The sequence below is a fragment of the Panthera uncia genome, chromosome D4 (genome assembly GCF_023721935.1).
Source record: "Panthera uncia isolate 11264 chromosome D4, Puncia_PCG_1.0, whole genome shotgun sequence".
NCBI classification, from domain to species: Eukaryota; Metazoa; Chordata; class Mammalia; order Carnivora; family Felidae; genus Panthera; species Panthera uncia.
Window position 1 is genome coordinate 68,694,543 of NC_064807.1, and position 22,320 is coordinate 68,716,862.

The 22,320-nt window shown below is 45.7% G+C and overlaps 1 protein-coding gene across 8 annotated transcripts in view; it reads left to right on the plus strand.

Annotated features, from left to right (window-relative positions):
• PALM2AKAP2 (PALM2 and AKAP2 fusion) overlaps positions 1–22,320 on the plus strand; it is a 443,327-nt gene that overhangs the window by 334,825 nt on the left and 86,182 nt on the right. The window contains exon 1 of one of the 8 annotated variants that reach the window (XM_049636008.1): positions 2,607–2,769. The exons of the other annotated variants lie outside the window; for them this stretch is intronic. The gene's annotated coding sequence lies outside the window, so the exon portion shown is untranslated. Of the gene's footprint in view, positions 1–2,606; positions 2,770–22,320 lie in introns of those variants that run through there. 8 annotated transcript variants of the gene reach the window in all.

The window sequence follows — 22,320 nt, forward strand, 5'->3', positions numbered from 1 at the left end:
AGAACACTTTTCCTAGCCCTGCCCCCAGGGATTCTGACTCGGTAGGTAAAGGTGGGGCCGAGAAATCTGCATTTTTAGTGAGCGCAGAGGTGGTTCTGATGTCTGTGGTCCTTGGTATTGGCTTTGAGTCCAAGGCCAGATGTCTCAACCTCAGCACCATTGACATTTGGAACATGGTAATCCTTTGTTGCCGGGGTGCTGGTCAGCAACATCTGGGACCTTATCCCTTAGATGTCAGTAGCACCCTCCCCCCATTATAACAATCGGGAATGCCTCCAAACATTGCCAACATGTCCCCTGGGGAGTCAAATCACCCTCAACTGAGAACCACTGACTGAGGGGGAAATAAATGAGAAAATGCTAATTAAAAACAGTTTTTACTTTCATACATAGATGGTCATACCCTCGCATTGATTTCATTGAACAAATTAAACGAATATTTCTGAGCACCTGATATGCACCAAGCATTTTATATTAAAAATGTTTAATATAATCATGGTTACTTCTTTAACATAAGATGGAAGAAAAGGAAATGTTCTTGTAAGTTAATATCTGTTGAATATGCATTTTTCCTAAATTAATATTCCCAATAGTTTTCTGTAGGATATACCAGAGCTTTAAAATTAATATTAAAAAATTAATATTAATTAACCAATATGAAAAGTAATATTAAATTAAAATGAATATTAAAATTGGCATTGCTTTAGGGAGGATGTAATTCAGCTGGTGTGAATCACTGTACTCTCTAGTGATGAAACAAATTTGATTTATAAACTTTACATTTATTTTAATTTAGAAACATAGGAAGAAAGTCATGATGCACCTGCCATAATACTGTTTCTAAAACCTCACCTCTGCTGTAATTTTAGAATCTTTCCTTGGAGAGTCTGTGGTCCACATAAATAAATAACTGTACCCAAACATGCTCATTTCAATGTGAGTTTTTCACATGTTAGTAAAATGTTAAAAATAGACCATGATGTAGGGCACTCAGATATTTAACTCCTTACGTCAGTGACAGGAGGAGCTATAAGGAAGGAAAGAGGGAAAGAAAGAAGGTAGGAAGAGAGGGGGAAGGGAGGGACAGAAGGAGGAAAGAAGAAAGGAAGGAAGGAAAGAAGGAAGAAAGGGAAGGAACAGGAATTGATTGAGGATAATGCTCTATAATCTCTGACCACCGGTCAGTAAATTCTATTGAAATTCAAGAGTAGAGACCTACAAGGAGGCTGGTGAAACCATTCCTAAAAGGCAAGAAAAAGAAGCCTATTGACATTCAGGAACCCTGAAGAGATCAGCTGACTTCTCCATTGTAGACTTTATCCCCCTCCTCCCAGAAAGGTGTGAATACAGCTCAAGACAGGAAAGGAGTCTTTTCTGCAGAGGGTGCTGTTGTTAATGTGTCAATAGTGTGGACAGGCTTTCTGGGCAGTTCCCAATGATATCATTTCTTTGTACTGGAGATCAAGGACCTTTGTGGATTAGGAAAGAAGAACCAGACCCCGGCAGCTGTCTTTCCTGCTGTGCTTGGCAGGCAGCACTGAGTCTCAGAAGAGGACCCCAGGACCTTGGCCAGGGGTTCAGAAAGAAGCAGGCCCACCTAGAAATGGAAACTCCAAGGAGGGTAAGGCGCTCTGACTTACAAAGCTGGAGAGAGAATAAATAGGAAAATGAAAAACCCCCATCCTTCCTAGTGGAAGGCTGAATTCAAGAAACCTGGCCTTATATTATTTTCCTCTGCAGAGAGCGTGCAGAGTAAGATAACTGCTTGCTTTTTAAAAATGCTGTTTTCTGTGTAGGGTGTTTCAGCGTGTGTCCTCTCAGGATTTCCAGACAGTCCCGAAAGGGTCATTAACATTATTTAAATATTCATGCTGGGGGAGGGGACCACAGACTGAAATTTCAGACCGCTCCAGAGTGAGGGATGGTTGGCTACCACCCCAATGCGGCCCCACCTTGTGTATCAGCTGCCTCCTTCCCCGCAGATGGCTTTGTTGCGTTGACACCAGGCCACCGGCTGCCACAACGAGGAGGGCAGCGCGACGGCTCTGGAGAGCCGGTGAGCCAGAAGCATCCCCGTCCACACCTTGGGCTCTAGGCCACAACGGGGAGAGCCCCAAAACACAAAGACGCACTTCCTAACCGCTGCCGGCCGTTGTACTTACGCGGGGACAGTCGTGCGGTGTCGAAATGAAGGACTGCTCCCACCTCGGGCAGGAGCTCAGCAGCCCCTGGCGTTGCGAGCGCGCACATACACCCACAGGCTTCCACCTACTTACATACACGTACGTGTACCCCAACACACACCCGCCTGTGCACACCCCGACACGCCCACCCGTGCACTGACAACAGGTCCACATCCCCAGACACAGAGCCCTCTCCCCAGTTAGGAAATACCGGGCTTCACTTGCCTCTATCCATCCATCTCTCCATCCCTCCACCCCTCCAATGTACCCATTCATTCATTTCGTGGTTTCTCGGTTTGTGCTTTGGATTCCACCAAAGCCAGAGACGCGTGGGTGGATGGGGAGGGCACATGGAAGCGGAGGGGCGGCCCGCGGTCGCCGGGCGCCGAGAGGGGCGGGGAAGGGGCGGGCTCCGGCAGCCCACGGGCGGCGCTCCTGGCCCTCCGGCGCGCCCAGCGGCCGCTGCGCCCGGCAGACGCGCTCGCCCCGGCCCCGGGGCTGCCGCACGCCTTCCCCGGAGCTTCTCAGACGCCCCGCGCCGGAGCAGAGCTCGAGGACTGCGCCCCCCAGGATCCCGCGCCAAGAGGTGGGTGGCCCAGGCTGGGGGCGCTTCGGCCCCCGACTCCGCGTCCCCGGGGCGCCCTCCTAGTGTTGCGGCCTCAGGCGTCGTCCCCGGGGCGCCCTCCGAGTGTTGGGGCTCCAGGCGTGGGGAAAGGGTGGCCCGGGAGGGGCTGCAGATCTGGGGTGTCCTCCGAAGGATCGCGGACTTTAAAGGGCTTTTATGGCCTTGCCTAGCGGAGCGTGTGCGCGGAGGTGGCCTGGCTGGAAAGGGCTGTGGCCATGTGGCTTTGAATTCCTAGGTTTGGGGGAGGGCCGAGCCTTTGGCTGCTTTATTCAATACTTAGTTATATATGCTTTAGAAAAATAAACTTAGGACCCTTTCTTCTGCCCTCCAACACACGCACACACACACACACACACACACACACACACACACACACACAGGCGGGCTGTACAGGAAAAGCGGGGAATATCTAACGGCCGTGGCCACCCCTCCAGATCCGGAGCAGCAGAGGATGGAACCACTGGTTCCAGCTCCCGAGTAAGACGCGGGTCCTTAGATGGCAGCGCTGGGGCGTTGGCGGGGCGCAGGCCGGGGAGGGCCGGGTCCCCGGCCAGCCGGAGCTTCGCGGACTGGGTCTGGGAGCTGCACACTCCGGAGACCATGCAGCCTTTCTGTGCAGGGACGCCCGGAGTACGCGCTGAGCCTGGAAGTTTAGCCTGTGGCTGAGACCCCAGCTGTTAGGACGCGGTGTTTTATCCTGGATAAAGGGGAGGATACCTCTCTTTGGGCCCTTCGTGGAGACAGTTTGGGGAGTGGAAGGGGCTGGTCGCGGTGGTGCGCGCTGGGCAAACTGTGCCTGTAATCTGGGTGGAGGCAGCGTGAGCTCAGGGATGGGAGCGGGGAGATCCTGGCGGCCCTGAGAAATTCTGGAGAAGCGTACTGGAGGACGAGGGACCGAATCGAAGTCCGTGAGAGCTGGGAGCCCGGGACCCGGCGGAGGAAGGCGGGCGGGCCTGGGAGCGGCGGCGCGGGTGGCCGTGAGCACTGCCGGCTAAGGGGCGGCTGCGCGCAGTGGGGAGCCAGGCAGGGAGCAGAACAGGCAGCGGGTTACTGAGCTCCCGGCCCTCATGGCAGACGCTCGCCAGCCTTGGGGACCTTTCCCTAATCCGCAAAAAGGGGGCGTCGCGAAGGGCGATGACTCATTTTGAGAGGCCGTGGGTTGTCTCTCCAGACCCGTTCAAGCCAGTTGCGTAGGGCACTATTGATTTGGCTGTGATAGGCTTTGTGGTCAGACTTTGACAAATCTTTACCCTTCTCTGTAGCAGTTTTAAGTGCAGAGCCATTAACATAGGCAAGCTTCTTTCCTCCGCCCCCCCCCCCAAATGTATTTCTCTTTGAAAAGAGATCTCACACACACACACACACACACACACACACACACACACCTATACATCTCTACATGGTGCATCTCTGAATCTGCTAACAAGTTCACAGGGGAAGCAGCCTTCCGTCTTCACATGTTGCCAGGCATCTGGAGGCCACCAGGCACCACTGTGATCCCAGGACGTTGGTTTTTCTTGGTTTTGTTCTAATTCAAGAGAGTTTCGCTTAAGCATCACACTTTTCTTCCTGGAAAAGGTCCTAATTTCATTAAATATTGTCTCTTTCCTCCCACCTGGCACCATCCCCAAGCCTGATCAATAAAATTTCAGAGTAAGGAGTTTACTTTGTCTGTTTAAACGTAAAACCCTTTAAGAATTAAAACTTGCCCTAACACATCTTCTAAACGGCTGTCCACTGCCAGCTTTCTCCTGCCCAGTTTTGACACTGGCTCTTTGCTCAGAGGGCGCTTTCTCCTTTGAGTGGGCACAACATGGGTCAGGTAGGTCCTGCAATTATTTGGGGCTACACCAATACCATTAGTCAGGAGCCAAGAAAAATGAAAGTAACCCTCCTCGGGTCTCCCAGCATCTTCCCTAGTGGACTGCAAGTTAGGTGTCGAGATGTTTCTCTGGCACCAAAGTTCACTTCAGTTTCTTTCGGGGATGCTGAGGTGCCGGTGTGAGTGGGTGACTGGGTTCTGAGATGGGACAGACATTTTGAAATACCCATTATCTCATAGTTCTGGCATCACGGTTGGCAAGGCTTCCTGCCTGCACAGTTCAGGGTAGTGTAGTCAGATTATTTCACTTCCATAAGTGGCTCGTTCTCACTCAGGAACCTCAGGATTTCAGGCTCATGAGATGAAGCAGGTTGTCTTAACTTCTTATCAAGTAAGGGGGGGGTAGTATGAGCCATTGGTTGTTTTACGACTAAAACTTATCAATATTTTAGTATAGCACTATTAAATATTACTTTTAAAAATGCGATCACCCTAGACTTTCTAGTTAATTATTAGAATTATTGTCTAGATACCCTCTTTATAGATTTGGTGGACTCCTAAAGCATCCATGTCTCAGATTTCTATCACGGATGCTATTACAAGTGTCTGGGTTTTTTTTTTTTAATGGTTTATTTTATTTTATTTTATTTTTGAGAGAGAAAGAGTACCAGCAGAGGAGGGGCCGAGAAAGAAGGAGACAGAATCAGAAAGTAGGCTGCAGGCTCTGAGCTGTCAGCACAGAGCCCAGCACCGGGCTTGAACTCATGAACCACAAGATCATGACCTGAGCCGAAGTTGGCTCTCAACCCACTGAGCCACCCAGGCGCCCCTACAAGTCTCTATTTATTAAGATAGTGACAAATGTTTCAAATAAAAATGAAATTGAGTTTGCATGGAAGTTGTGTTGAGTTTTAATAATTGAAACAGGTGAAACAGCGGCATGTTGAAATTTACTTCTAAAGACCAAAAAGGGTGATGTTTAGCTCTATTCTTTAATTTTATACATTCCTTAAAACTGGTAGAATTGATGATCAATCTTGACTTAGCCTCTGAAATGGCTGTTCTTTGATCTTGAGAAATGATCTTGAGTCATCATTTGCTTAGATGATTGATCAGGGATTCTGTACTACCTATTGGAAATTTGAACAAATTAATTAATGCACTTATCAATAATTATAGTAAATTTTACTGAAAAACGAAACAACTTTAAGTTCAACAATTTTAGTAAGTTTTGCTGGAAAACATCATCATTTTCTTTATACTGTGTAAACTCTACACCCATGGATATATTTTCTATGAAGCTAAAAAAGCTTAAGTGAGGGGTCTCCTCACTGGCACCCACCTTACCCATTAGCACGTTGAGTGGCTTGGGCATGAGGGTGGCAGTGCCTCCATGATCCATGATGAGATCCATGCTCTTTGTAAGGTAATCCCCTTCTAAGAACATATAAGTCCACTGTTACTTAAAAAAAAAAAAAGGAGGCATACCTGGGTGACCCCATCGGTTGAGCTCCAACTTCAGCTCAGGTCATGATTTCGCCGTCTGTGAGTTGGAGCCCCACATGGGACTCTCGGCCATCAGTGCAGAGCCTACTTCGGATCCTCTGTCCCCTCTCTCTCTGCCCCTACCCCGCTTGAGCTCTCCCTCAAAAAAATTAATTAAAAATTGGAAAAAAAAAAAAAAAAAGACCACCATTCAAGTTTTGGACCTTTGCCCTTCGAACATGTTTGTCAGGAATGTATTATTACAGGAGAGTCAAAATCATCTCTATTTCAATATGAAATCCACTATTTTGCTCAAAGAGAAAATTATAGAGTTTGGATATGTGATTGTCACTAGCACTTGATTAACTAGAATACTTAAGAAATGAATTACATTAAGTAATATAAGTTTAAACCTGAGTTTTAAAAATGCGTTTCAACTGTTGGTGATACAAGTGTGTATCTAAGGGGTAAAATGAATGGCTACCTTGCTTGGCTTTGCCTTGGTGAGTTTACTGTGGTCACTGTATTGTTGTCTGTCCATTGACAATTTAGGACTTTGTAGTCTCTGCGTGATGTCAACACAGATAAAAATAAAGGTGTGTAGGAGCGCACAAGTGTAATTGTGGAATCCACTCCAGGACGGCCTGTGGAGACCGGCTTTTGAGAAAACAAATCCCAGTACAAATATCATTTCTGTTCTTTGCCCCACTCTCTGGAAGGTTGAGCGCCAGAGAAATGAATTAATCATGACTTTTCCGTCGCCCTACCGTACAGCAAGATGCACTTTCTCCAGGGTTCTCTTTACCTGTTGAAGTGAATTCTGAGATTGGGGAGGTGCAAGAGAGGACAGACAGCATGGGGGAAGGGCCTGAGGGCATCCTTGGGCCCGTCTACCTCTTTCCCCTTTGGTATCTGTCTCTGAAATCCAGGCGTACCAGTTCTACCAGGCCTTGGGGGGTACAGTCAAGTGGAAGCAAGGGATGTGTAACTGACATTGCTCCCCTCTTGGTTGGGGTCTCAGGGTGACCAAATGTGCCATGCAGCCGGAGAAGGTAGCCTGTGGAGGCGCAATGCTGCTCATTTTCCCCAGGGATGGGAGGTGAGATGAAGGAGCTTCCCTCAAGTGGGTTTGAGGAGTTGGGTGTTTTTGTTTCATCCTTTAAGTCTTGGAGGTACGTGTCCTGGTTGAGGGGGTCGTGGGGTGAATGCCAGGGAAGTCGGGGGAGCTGCAAGACACTGTGAAGAATGTCGTTGTCCTTTGACCTTTTGCTTCCTTAGGGGTGGGCAGGACTTTTCTGGTGGGTTTTGCTGCTTGACTGGAGCAGCCTGAGTGAGCAGAGGTCTGCAGATAGTGTGATGCCCAAGTTATCCAGAACCATGGCGGGGCCAAAACACAGTAACGCCCGGGCCAAGTTCTCTGCAAGATCTTGGGCACGCCACTTAAAATGGAATCTCAGTTCCCTCACCTATAAAAATGGGAATACCAAAACCTGCCTATTTGAAAACTTGTGTTCAATGAGATATATGGAAGCACCTTGCATGTATTGTATTTCTTAAGTTAAAATCTCTTTTCATCTTTTTTTCTTAAGATATATTTATTTATTTAAGTAATCTCTACACCCTGGGCACCTGGGTGGCTCAGTCGGTTAAGCGTCCGACTTCAGCTCAGGTCATGATCTCAGGGTTCGTGAGTTCGAGCCCCGCGTCGGGTTCTCTGCCGACAGCTCAGAGCCTGGAGCCTGTTTCGGATTCTGTGTCTCCTTCCCTCTCTGACCCTCCCTTGCTCATTCTCTGTCTCTCTCTCTCTCTCAAAAATGAACATTTTTTATATGTTTATATTTTTGTTATATTTTATGTTTATAAACATAAACATAATCATTAAATTTTTTTTAAAAAAAGTAATCTCTACACCCAACATGGAGCTTGAACTCACAACCCTGAGATCAAGAATCTCATGCTCTGCTGACTGAGTCAGCCAGGTACCCTAAAATCTCTTTTCATGTCTATGGTAGATGCACATAAATGGTTTTTAAAGTTAATTTTTAAAATTCCAGCAATTTGTGGCAGGTCAATTGTGTGATCCTTCACACTGATCGGATGGAAAAGGGTTGAGCACAGAGATTCTGCAAACCTAACGTCACCTTCACTGGCCAGCCCCCTTTTGACTTGGGGGAGTCTGGCTGACATCCTTCTTCTCCCATTGCCCCCACAACACCTGCATTATCACGGCTTCTTCCATTTTTCTTTACTTGCTTCCTCTTTATGCTTTGAGTGAGTCAGAAATTGTTCCTCATCGGGCAAACGGACCCAAATTTTCAGGACCCTAATCCTGGGCTTTAAGCTCACTCAGTGACCCGTAGTGTGATGGATGTCAGTGGGACCTCCCTTCCGAAACTCGTGCAAGATTCTTTGCCGGCTCTAATGAGTTTACGCTGTCACTAAGATGGGAACAGGGATTAATATATTAAGTAAAGATGTGCAGCCAGCATTAAAATGAAAACGGTTTTCAGAAGAGCCTGAGAAGCCTCGTTAATCCAATCCTTTTATGTTTTACCATTTAATTTCACAGATTTGCCAGAGATTTTGCAGGTTGGATGAAGTATTAAGTAGCACATTACTTTGAATAAAGTCCTAAGTGTTACAAACCATTCTTTTATACACACCGGGCTCCAGCCTCGGCCCAAAGCTCTCCACCGAATCAATCCTCTGTGCCAGCGAGGACTGGGGTCTGGACTAGCACGAGCCTGTACCTTTAAGGAAGTGAGGCGGTTAGAAAAAGTAGCTGGGGATTCACAAGCAATATGATTTAAAAAGCGGAACATTGTAGCTCCTGACCCTGTTTGCAATGCCTCCGTGAAGTTTTCTTTTTAGTCATTGTCTGCGGGAGGGAAATCCCCCCCTTAAAATGTCCCACAAAACGGGGACCGTCCAACTCATGTCCACTGACCCACTGGTGTATCTAGTCCTACACTGAAGACCCAATTTCCTGGGAATCTGCCCTGTTCACTTGGGCAGCATATCTGGACATGCAGTCTAGTCATACTAGTGTCTATGTAGGGATTCCTGGGCTCTGGCACAGACAGGATCACCCACTTAAGAGGGGCCTGGATACAGCCTTTTGTTTATTTTTTTCTGGATGCTGCCTTTTAAACCAACTCTTCTGGGATGCCAAATAAAGCCTGAGAATTGATTGCATTGGGACACAAGCCTGCAGAGGATACAGATACCTCCCCAGCACCCCACAAGAGTAGTAACTTAGGAGAGAGGAGAATGTGCCCTGGCCCAGGTACCCAATGAAGTTCTTTTTTTTTTTTTTAATGTTTATCTTTGAGAGACAGACAGACAGAGCATGAGTGGGGGAGGGGCAGAGAGAGAGAGAGAGAGAGAGAGAGAGAGAGAGACAGAATCCAAAGCAGGCTCCAGGCTCTGAGCTGTCAGCACAGAGCCCAGCACCGGGCTCGAACTCATGAACCGCGAGATCATGACCTGAGCCGAAGTCAGATGCTTAACCAACTGAGCCACCCAGGCGCACCCCCAGTGAAATTCTTAAATAAGCAGATACACTGACCTGCCTGCCTCAGGTCTTGACTGATTTCACTGCTCCAACCCAGAGGCGATCCTGGAACTACTTCAAAAAGGTCTGTGGCTTCTGCTTGAGCTTTCTGCCCTGTAGGGCCCCTAAACCCCTGATCTCCTTTATAGGATGGACGAGAAATCGAGTCCATATATAAAGATTTAAAAAATGCCAGTCCAGAAGCATTAACCTCTCTTTGAACTACGAAAGGTTGTATGTTATTGCTTCCCACATGCGTTAGTGAGGAGGCCTTGAGGAGGGTTATTACGGTGCAGGACAAGGATAAACTGTGATGTTGGAGCAGTTTTTCCTGGGTTGTCAGAAGAGGCCCACCCTCTGGAGGTTTCTGCCTGGTGCTTTGCGTGCCCCGGGGTTTGTCAAGTTTCGAGGAGACATTTGCCAGGCCTTCCAGGTTTATAGTCTTTTGTCAGAGGGGTGTGGGGTGGGGGGCTACCACTGACATCACACTGAGCACTGTGAAGAGAAGGGTTCCCTAGGTGGCCATCCTGTCTGTAGGCCATGATCTTCACAGCGTGTCTATAGTGAACCGTGAGGCCAGGACTGAGCCACTGTCCTGTAGCAGAAACCAGCCCTGCAGATCCGGGGAAAGCCCAGCCCTGGGCAGGGGAGAGGAAGGGACACTGACCTGCCTTTCCTTCCACCCAGTTAACTGCCTCAAATGCAGATCTCTGGGGGCCTACCCAAGCCCCACACCTGGGTGAAGTGTGTGTAGAAGGTTCTAGAAAGGCCAAACCACACTTTCCTGTAGGCGGTTAACTGACTGCTTTCAGTCCCTCTCCCTGACCGGATTGGCTTACATTATCATGACATCATTTGCTCAGCAGAAACACTTTGGTGCGGTGCCTGATGTAAGTTTTGTGATACACCCTACAAACAGAGAAAGAAACCAATTGTTGAGCCCTCTTTATGAAAGGGGCCGGGGGAGTGAATTTCCCAAAGGAATAAATCTTAATTTTCTAGAAAATCCAAGTACTTCACAACTCTGAATTCAAAAGCTCTCTCTGTATGTGTATTAAAATCAAGGTCCATGTGCCATGTGCTGTGTGATTCCAAGGCTGTATTTAGCCTGGCAAATTAGTATTTTGCATTCGAACATTTTATCTTTGCAAAGGATAGCAGGCATTCTCCTCTGACACAATCCCAGATGAACAGAATCCATTCATTTGGGGAGGAAAGCCATCAAACTGTATAGGCAACTTAGATCATATCCAAGGTGCTTGTCATTATCCCTGTTTGGGGATGATTTTTCCTTTAGAGAAAAGTTCAAATCAGTGTTAAAATGCAGCACAGAGATGGGCCCCAAGTGTGGGAGGCGTTGCTTTTGCATGAAATCACAATGTGTACATTGTTTTAAAATATTCTTTTCATCATATGCTTCATTACCAAAACAATTCACAGCCTCCCAAGGATGACAGATGTTATAGTATAACCAGCATGGAGGGTATAAAATAGAAGAATGAAAAGGGAAGAAGCCCCTCCCTCTGGGAGCATCAATGAGAATGGGATTTAGTTTTCTAGGGAAGTCCCTGTAATCCCCAGGGACACCTTGATCTTGAGGTTTCTAGGCTGGGGGTGCTGGGAGGAGCTAAGAGGGAAGGGGAAGGGAATTAACATTTTTTGAGTGTCAGATGCTAAACAGGTTGCTTTATCTCCACTCTCTTACTTGTTCCTTACAATCGCCACCATTTTTCAAACGAGGATACTGATGCACTTGGCAGTTATGGAACCAGCCAAGGGCCCCACAGCTGCGTGATGTCCTCCTGTTTCTCCCACTCAGCTCCCTCCCGTTACTTAACCAGTGCTCTGGGGCCCTTGCTGTTCGAAGTGTGGTCTGGGGACCTGTGGCATTGCCATTACTCAGGAGCTTGTTGAAACGAGAGAATCCTGAGCCCCGTCCCAGACCTACCGAATCAGATTCTGCATTTTAACAAAATCCCCGAGAATCTGTATGCACGTTATAGTGTGAGAAGCTCTCTTACCCCATTTGGCGGAGGAAGGTTTGGCAGTCAACCCTATGCAAAGTAGCCAAGCTTCCAGACTGGAATCAGCAGATTCAACCTGAGAGTTTGGTCCGCGAGAGGGGAGGATGCTCCTAGAATCTAGTGGGATAAACACCCTACAATGCACAGGACAGCTGCCCACCATGAAGAATTACCCTCCCCAGAATATCCAGAGTGCTGACGTTGAGGTACCCCTGATCTCGTTGTCTGTCTAGAATTCACACCCTGTAGATGTGTTTCCGTAGCTTCAGATGCACGTAGCTCTTTAGCAAGCATATCTTAAATGAGAGGATACAAATTGCAGTGTGCTATGCAGATGTGATTCTTTATATTGGGACTTGAAAAGTGACAAAGAGTTTAGATTGCAACATGAAAAGATTTCCATTAGAGTTTTGAGAGCATCTGGCTAAGGTACCCAGGAAGCAGTGGAAATACATCCGAGAGCCCTGTACTGATTGCCCCCCACTGGGTCCCTGGCCCCCCACCCCCTTGCCATCCTGCCTGGCAACAGTGCCTTTTGTGTTTTAGTTTCACTTGCCCAGGCCTCTGCCCTATTTTTCAGCTCCCAAGCAAACTGTGTTGGGTCAGCTATGCCACCTGGAGGCTGGGGGAGGAAAGGGGAAAAATGAAGGACTCCCTCCCTAGGCCTTTCCGCTCTGTCTCCTGGGATCTGTGGCTCTGCCTCTTTTCTGGCTTAGCTCCACCACGCTGCAGGCACTTCCGCTGCTAAATATCTATCCTCTGTCCCTTCTCCCTTCTCTCTCCCTTTAGATTCTGGCCCAGAACCTCTGGAACTCTCTCCCCTCCAGCCACTCTGTCTCCCTCCTGCCTTTTCTCTCTGTCTTCCTTCCTTTTGTAAGCTGAAAATCCACCAGAATCACAACTGGGAAGTGAAACCAGCAAGCCCAATGTATATTACGGGGGAAGAAAGTTTTGAAGTGAAATTATATCCAGGAAAGAATCCCTGTCATTCATCCTCAGTTTGAAGAGGATTGCTCTTGAGAGGATTGCTACAAACGTCTCCGCCTACTTTCTTGTTTTGTTCTGATTCAACTTACTTTGAATTTGAAGACAGAGTTCTTTGTAGGTTCTATTGTGTTTTCCAGCTTTCTTTCATTGTTGGTATTATAAAATTCATTTTCCAGTACTTTTTTTTCTTAGCTTATTTATTTTGAGAGAGAGGGAGTGAGCAGGGGAGGGGCAGAGAGAGAGGGGGAGAGACAGGATCCCAAGCAGGCTCCCTGCTGACAGCGCAGAGCCCCACGTGGGGCTCAAACTCACGAACCTTGAGATCATGAACTGAGCCTAAACCAAGAATCAGTTGCTTAACTGACTGAGCCACCCAGGCACATTATCCACGAAGTAGATTGTTCTAGATAAGCTTTAGAACCAAACTGGATTTATAATGAAGGCATTCCAAGGAAAAGAAAACCTCTTTGAGACTTCTGGGTACCCTCTTTTCATAACCTTTATTATTCCTTGCAAACAAAAGGTGGGGCCATAAAAGTGGAGGAGGCTGTGGGGAGTGGCTGGTGGACTAGGCAGAACATCCAGCCCCAGCACTGAGATCCAGAGGCCAGGGCAGAAGCCAGAGTGCTGGGCCTCTGGCCAGCGTGGAGTGTATCTTCCCAGGGCTGTGTTTTTCCAGCACACCAGCTGATCTGCTCCAGAGGGCTTTAAACTGGAAGGTGGGGGTTCCAGGAAATAGTGGGAGTCAGAACATGAGAGCAGTTCCTATGGAGGATTATCAGTTTTGTCACAAAAAGGGGGGATTTGACACCTGGTAATTGATTCCTAGTCATTGTTTTGAGAAAATAATTGGGAAATCGTAAGAGGACTAATTTTTGTCTTTAACATCACTCTTAAAGGTATATAAATGAGAGGAAGAAAACCTTAGAGGCCTCTGTCCCCTGAGGTACCACTTTGCCCTCCAGCTTACACCCTCTAGATGTTCTCACCCTCATCACATCTCCCCAACTCCTCAAGGGTCCTCTTGGGCTTGATAATATGTGCCATCTCTCGCAAGTTCCACTGAACTCTTTCTGCCACAAACGATACCTTTCAAAATTGGCCTGGAAAAATGCTAGCAAAAATCATCACACAGTTGACTACTGCAAATACTCGGGCAAATACAAAGTAACAATTGCTGGGGCTTTATGAAGAATGGATCCAAACCAAGGACAGACTTTCTACGATCAGAGGAACACATAATACAGTATATGTACAGTTGAATAAAACCTTGAACCTTTAACACAGGTCTGTTTTCACCCGCAAATTATGATCAAGCTTCTTTTTGAAGAGCATAACTTTGAAAGAGTTCAAATTTTTGTTTTTCTTCAGTGAGTTGGGTCTCCTGTAAGAGCAGATACTCTGAGCGCAAAGTAGATTTCAGTTGCTTCTGATAATGAATATTTGTTGAAAGTCGGGCCCTCTTTCAAGTGCCACGTATGTGTTGTCATCTTTGACCCTCATAACATCCTGTTGGGGAAGGCACCGTTATTATTTTGCTTTGTTACAGATGAAGAAACAGAGACACAGAACAAGAGCGCATCACTGGTGGCAAAGCTAGATTTGAATCCCTATGGTCTGGCGTTTATAGACAGTCTCTTAATCATTACCCTCTTTATTCTGCCCTCTTAGTGCTTAATACAAGCTCAGCTAGCCCTCTTCTTTTACTGAGGTTAAAGTTCTGAATCTCAGTCTATAAATAAAGGCTTGCAAAAAAAAAAAAACAACACAGCATTTTAAAATTTACATGAATTAACTTAATTTTGTCTCCAAGTCCTCAACCTGTCCAGCTAACAGAAAATATAACCTCAGTTATTTGGGGGACATGCCCACCTTGTGATTGTATCCAAGGTTTAAGGCTTTAGAAGGCGCTAGGTTGTGGGAAGGAGGCCATCCCAACACCTGCCCACACTGGTTTCAGCTGTGATTTCCAGGGACGTGTCTACATTGCTTTCGACTGTTTCTGTCCACATGGCCAAGTCTGAGGCTCTCTGCTAGTCTGGGCAGGTGCGGAGGGCCCACAGGAATTCTTGACCAGTCTGTGTACCTGGAGCCCGGAGTCTGCTCTCTGAAACCTTGCCAGTTCCCCTAAGAAATTCCAGGGAGCCGAGGAAATCACCCAGAGGTGGAGGGAGAGAGGACCCTTCCCTTTCCAAAATGCCTTGCATAATCTTGTTGATGGCTTACTTTTTACAAAAGCCAGGAAGAACTTTGACTCCTTCACACCAGATCCCCAAAGCAAGCATTTACGTGAAAAGTCTGGCTGCCTGCCTAAGGAGGGGAGGAAGTCAAAAGAGAAGACATTGATTAAGGTCTCAAAAATGTTCGTGGAGTAGAATGGTGGTTGCCAGGCGCTGGCGGGAGGGAAGAATGAGGAGTTAGTGTTTAATAGGCAGAGTTTCAGTTTTGCAAGAGGAGGAGGGTTCTGTGGATGGAAGGCGGAGATGGCTGCACAAGAAAGGGGTGTGAAGCAGTTAAGATGGCACATTTTAGGGGCGCCTGGGTGGCTCAGTTGGCTAAGCGTCCGACTTCGGCTCAGGTCACGATCTCGCAGTCCGTGAGTTCGAGCCCCACGTCGGGCTCTGGGCTGATGGCTCAGAGCCTGGAGCCTGCTTCCGATTCTGTGTCTCCCTCTCTCTCTGCCCCTTCCCCGTTCATGCTCTGTCTCTCTCTGTCTCAAAAATAAATAAAAAACATTAAAAAAAATTTTTAAAAAAAGATGGCACATTTTATGTTATATATATTTTACCACAATCATCAACGCAGAAATTTTATTTCCTTTGTATAAATTTCGGCTCGTTAGACAATTGCAAAAAGAACTCTAGAGAACAAACCGATGGTCACCAGAGTGGAGGTGGGTGGGGGGATGGGTGAAATAGGCGATGGGAATTAAGGAGAGCACTTGGGATGAGCATTGGGTGATGTATGGAAGTGTTGAATCACTCTATTGTACACCTGAAACTAATACTAAAAAAAAAAAAAAAAAAATTCAATGTTTATTTCTGTGTGTGAGATAGAGAGAGCGCTAGCAGGAGAGGGGCAGAGAGAGAGAGGGAGACACAGAATCCGAGGCAGGCTCCAGGCTCTGAGCTGTCAGCACGGAGCCCGACGAAGGGCTCGAACCCACCAACTGTGAGATCATGACCTGAGCTGAAGTTGGACACTGAACCAACTTAGCCACCCAGGCACCCCTGAAACTAATATTAACACTGGATGTTAACATACTGGAATTAAATAAAAGCCTAATTAAAAAATAGTAAAAAGATAAATCCAAAGGACGGAAATAAAAAATGGATTTGTCACCCTTCATAAAAAGTTCATGAGAAACTATTTTTGAATGCCAAAGGAGAAAATTAAAGTTGAATCGTCCAGCAGTGGATGTGTTCACTTTCCTTGGGGGAAGTTCCAGGTCTTGTCTGACCTCTGAGACCAGCCTAGGTCTTGAACACAGAGGCCCTAAACACCCAATAGTGAACTGGCTCAGAGAGTGTTTATGGGTCTAAGTGGTCCATTCTCTCAAAAAGCACCCAGTGGGACAAGCCTGGGTGGTGAACTGCGATTTCAAGAGAAGGACATGAGCCGAGCTGTGTCCAGACAGCTCTCTGTCCCTGGGATGAGGGCAGCTCCTTAAGTGCCACACCTCTGTCATCATAGGAATCCCGAGCTGTCACGTGTCTCAGTATTGTTTCCTTTGCAAAGTAAGTCTGGCTCGTCATATTTCCAAGGTGGAAACTACCTCTCCCCTTTTTATTTTTACCACAGTGGCTCCATGACAAGGGAGATGACAGATGCCCAGACTTGCCTCTGGCATTCAGAGCTCCAGATATCTGGGCCCAACAGAGGCCCAGCCTCTGAGACAGGAAGAGGTGCCTAGCAAGGTCTCAGAGACACTCCTTCTTAGAGTTTGATGGTTGTCAGAAAGGTGCCATGTTCTGGGCGCCTGTGAGGCTCAGTCGGTTAAGCATTCGGCTCAGGTCATGATCTCCCAGTTTGTGGGTTCAAGCCCCACATTGGGCTCTGTGCTGACAGCTCAGAGCCTGGAGCCTGGTTCAAATTCTGTGTCTCCGCCTCTCTCTGCCCTTCCCCTACTCACCCTCTGTCTTTCTCTGTCTCTCAAAAATGAATAAACGTTAACAAAAATTAAAAAAAAGAAAGAAAGAAAGAAAGAAAGGGCATGTTCTGAGAGTGACCTGTGGTTGCAAGGCTGTGGAAAACAGTGGTGGCAGCCCTGAACAGCTCACCCTTGTCAGTGGACTTCAGGGCCACGCCAGCGGGATGACTTCCTGGTGGAGGGACAGCTCCCTGATGCAGAGACGGCAGCTGACTTCCAGCCCCAACAAACGTGTCGAGGCAGTTCTGTGCTGGACGCTCCTTCTTCTTGCCCCGGTTTGTTTGCTTTTAATGTTAACTGTGGTAAAATGCATATAACATAAAACTTATCCTCTTAACCATTTTTTAAATGTGCAGTTTAGTGGCAATGAGTACCTTCACACTGTGGTGATATCACCACCCACGGAACATTTTCGTCTTGCAAAATTGAAACTCTTTGCTCATTAAACACTAACTCTCCATTTTTTCTCCCTTTCCAGCACTTGGCAACCACTGTTCAACATTTTGGCTCTATTAGTTTGACTATTCTAGATACCGCATGTAAGTGGAATCGTTCGGTATTTGTCTTTTTTTTTTGACTAGCTGTTTCACTTAGTATCATGTCTTCAAGGTTCATCCATTATTGTAACATGTCTCAGAACTTCTTTCCTTTTTGTTTTAAGTTTATTTATTTATTTATTTTGAGAGAGAGAGAGAGAGAGAGAGAGGGCAGGGGAGGGGCAGAGAGAGAGGCAGAGAGAGAATCCCAGGCTGACGGCGCAGATCCTGACGTGTGGGTCGAACCCACAAACCGTGAGATCGTGACTTGAGCTGAAACCAAGAGTCAGATGCTTAACCAACTGAGCCACCCAGGTGCCCCAGAACTTTTTTCCTTTATTAATATTCATAAGTGATACTCCTTTGCATGTATCTGCCACGTTTTGTTTATCCATTTACCCCTCGGTGGAAACTGGGATGCTTCCATGTTTTGTCTCACCATTGTTTTTGAGAGATAGGACCCATCTGTGAGGTCCTGGGATCAAAGAAACTCCCCAATCCCTACACTGAGGGGGTTCACTATCTCTAGCGAGTGTCAAAGCACAGACAGGAAAGAGTAAATCACAGTGCAAAAAGTGTAGAATATGAGATAACTGTTCAAGATGTGTCACAAGAGCATGGGTGTGGATTTGCAAAACTGATGGGTGGGAGAGAGTATACTTTACAGCACGGATTCCAGAGGAGGTAGGTAGCCCAAGCTCAAATCCTGGCTTTTTCACTTGTTATCCGTGTTGCCTTGGATGAGTTATTGGATCTTTGTAAGCAGCAGTTTCCTCATATGTAAAATGGGGATAAGAGTACTTTCTTCCTAGAGTTCTTGAGGGGATTGAATAAGAAAATGTAGGTAGGGAGCTTAACGGAGAGCCCGGAACATGGTTAGCATTGTAGTTTTAGCTATACAGTGACGGATTTTGGAGACCCTCATCATCAAATAGAGAAAAAGCTCTTCATTTGTTTTTGTCAGATAGTTGATCGTAAAAGTCAATATGGCCTGGCTTTCTTATCAGCGGGAAGATATAGAATGAGGAAGGAGAATGACTGTTAGTAGATAACCTTCATCTAACTGACAAGAGAATTCTCTTTCTCAGATTAGAGAGAGTAGGAAGCCAGGTTCCAGTGGTAACTGTAGGTCTCCACGACTTTGCCCGTGTAGATAGTGCTATCATGGCAGTTCTGTCAAAGATTTCATATTTAGATTACTTTAATCGGAAGTATTGAAACACCCTCATCTTTCTAGTAATAACTGAGAAAACTTTTTAAAATTAAAATAAAACTAAATAGTTTTGCTGAATGAAGTGTTTTTCTATTAGAGGGTGCCCTTTAAGTGTTCTCAAAAGTAGATCTAACACGTATCATCTGGATGGTGCATTACTTACTCTATTCCTGTTTGTCTGCTTGGTATTTCCTACCCAGGAGTTCATTCACTTCGAGGCAATTGAATCCATTATTAGCCGGGAGAAAAAACATCTCAGTCTCTCTGGCCCCAACAATGGATTTTTTAAAATGCATTGTACACAGCCCTCTGAAGGGGGAAAAAAAAGACATTTGAGGGGGGTGGGTGTGAACATAGGGATTTCCTCCTCCACCCTAACTGTTGCTAAACTGTAAGTTAATATTGTGAGAGAGAAAAAAATATCAAGGTCTCAACTTTCCTTGGCATATTGTTTTGTATTGTTGTTTACTAGTAATAATGAAGACTCTACCTCCCCTAGCCGCCACCTACCCCCTTCCCCCGCTCCTCCCCAACAGTCCTGGTTAAAGCTGAGTGGTTTGCACTTGACTGCAGACCTGGAAGGTTTGCTTAGCTTAACTCAAGGTACCTAGGCTTCCTAGATGCCTCCTGGAGGCCGTCTTCCTGTTAGCCCTTCTTGTCAGGGATTTCTTGTATGCTGGATCTGCCGGGGTGGACGAAGAAAGATATCCTGGGGTGCCTTTGAATGTATTTTGATATTTGTCCTCAGAAATGAAAACAAAACTTGGAGATTTATTTTCTCTATTCAAATTTGGATGCTTTTCTTTTTGCCAAAATCTCTTGAGAGTGACAAGCCAGCAGTGGTTGAAATACTTCTCTGGCTGTTAGCAGGGAGGATTTAGCGAGTGAGCATTTCCCTAGGTTGGGTTGAGATTTGTATTTGTTTACGTCCCAAACTTTTTTTTTTTTTTTTTTTTTTTTTTTTTTTGGTAAGGCCATAATTTTGAGTATCAGCAGAACTTGGGGCAGATAGAATTTCATGGAATGTATAATCCTTTTGGGTTGTACATTTTACTCAAATAAGCTTTCGTGATGGGTTGGTTAAATAGGACAAAGTCTCCAGAGATTTGACTTGGCTTATTTTGCTCTTTTGTTCTTTTCCTTTTTCCTTGATTAGACTTCTGTCCTACCCCTGTTAAGGGGTCAGCTGAACTGCATGAAAATAAGGGAGATGGGTAGTGGTGCACTTACTAAGAGGTATTATAGCGGGCTTGGTAGCATATCAGGCTCCAGTGAGGACAAGATTGGAGCTCTCTTACAAGAGAGCAGCTAGCTCTCACTTCTGGGTAAGCAAGGTACCTGAAATAATTAGCCCATGGTTGGCAGAGTGTAGGACTGCCCACCAAGGAGGGATCCTACACTGCGGAAGTGACAACATTGTATAAGAAGGAAGCTGATGTTTTTCAATGTCAGCTGGACTTGATTTGAAAAATGTTTTATTGGCTAAAGCCGTAGAGTAACCCACAGACTCATCGAAATCAAAGTTTACAGTCTTTAAGAGGACTAGGTTGTAGGGAAAGAGCCCTGCCAAGGTGGGCAACTCAGAATGACTTGATCAAGCTAGTCTGCCTCCCAAAGCCGTAGCTTTGTAAGCGGAAAAATGAGTTTAATAATACCTATGATTAGCTGTTGCTATTAAGGATTATGTGCAGTAACAAATCCAAAGTGCTGGCAGATTTTCTTTCTTTCTTTTTTAAGTTTTTCTTTTCATACTTTCAATTATGTAGTTTTAAATAAATGTAAATTCCCCTCCCCCAAGCATTCCAGGTCAAATGAGTTGACATGTAAAGTGTTTTGAAAGCTACAGATATTATTTGTGATTGCCTCTTAGTTGACTTTAAAACATTTGTTTGTCCCAGGAACAGAAGAGAAATATGCTTTGATCATGAGACAGGTGCATTTTTAGTATGTGGCTTATTAACGTGGTTAATTTAAACCCTTCCATATTCTTTTGGTGCAGAACCTTGTGTTTTCAACTATGCTCTTGGGTTGTAAGTTACCAGATGATCTTCTGGGCCCCTGTCAGCTCCAAAATGAAATGATGTATGCATTTACTTATTGACTTAACTCTAAAGCCTTGAGATGATGGCGGAGGGGGGCACTGAGGAAATGACAACTTCCAAACAGTCCATTAACCTCACTGACGCTGTGTCCCTGGAGGGAACAAATGAGGCCAAGGTAGAGCTGCAATGAAGTGACCCCCAGCTGTCCACTCACACTGCCCGGCTTCCGCCTGGTCCGATTTATCAAGAGTGATGTGAACATGAGTCAGAGATGGTTTTATAAGAATTTTTATTTTGGTTGAATCATCATCTGTTGGCTGTTTCCATTTTTTAAATATCATTTGATTAGCTCAAAGATGCCCAACATTTATGGTCCTGACTCACTGAAGGAGGTAACTCACTAATTACCAGTGAGACCCTGGGGAGGAAGTGGGTTGGCAGGCTTTCCCACCTGATGACCAACCTGGCAAATTCCAGAGAAGGAAACGTGCGATCACAACTCCAGGCAAAGCGATAGAAAACCTTGCACACAAACCTATTGTGGAGACACTTTAACCTACTTGAACACATTAATCTTCCTCTGGGAGGAGGCTCAGCTGACGTCACCCACTCATTTTGCACACGAAGAAACTGAGCCTCAGAGAAGCTAAGTGAATATCACACATTTGGATCTGGCAAAATTCCAGATGGAGACAGGCTACCAAAATTAGAGGAGAAGGGAGGGTCTAGAAGGATTTTCTCCTTCTAGTTTAAACTTTTCTGTGTTGGTTGGATAGTTTTCAAAGAACAATGATAATTTTTGAAGTAATCATTTTTTTAAGAAACTAAAAATTCCATTTATTATATTTGTAATTATTATTCAAACTTAAGAAAATGAAAAAGGACCTCATCAACCCTTTAGTCCAAACCTCTCATTTTTACAGATCAGAAGACTGAGATAAGTGTAGTAGAGCAATTTGGTCAACTTGATAAGCTGGCTAGTGGTATAAGATATGTTTCAAAACTTAATAGACTAAATGTGATGACTTAAGCTCTGTATTTCATTAAGTACATGTTCAGCTACCTGAACTAACCCAGAAGACTCCAGGCTGTGCTGTGGAGAGGAAAGCTCCTGACCATTGGCTCTGGGGTCTATGAGACCCGGGGTTGCAACATGGCGCCTGTTGGTACCTCGGGACACATTACTTTTCCTCTTTACATCTGTTTCTCCATCTGTAACTGGGAATAATAATACCCGTCTGGCAAGGTTAGAGTTAGACATTAGAGATAATGAATTAGGTATAATCCATCTGAAATGGCCACTTTTATACATTAAAATCAAATACTGGGAATTTCATATGGCTTAACCTAAAATTTAGAGTCTGATAGGCACTAAGTAAATAAACTACTCTACCTGTAATAGGGGATAAAAATATAATTCTTACAGATATTATAGTTAGATCCCAAATAACTGTTTTCTTTTCTCAAGGAAATGAGGAACATACTTATGGCTTTACACTGTCTTAAATATTACAGCTGCTCTCTGACCTTGAAAACATTCTACTTCCTTGAGCTTCACCTCCCCTTATGGTCCTTCAGGATGTGTTCTACCCTTTGATGGTGACAGTTCATGGTTAGGTTCACTTTCTCCCTTTCTGTTACTACTCAGTTGGACACACATGGGTCCTCTGTAGCCCTTCCTTCTTCCCATTTTCTTTCAC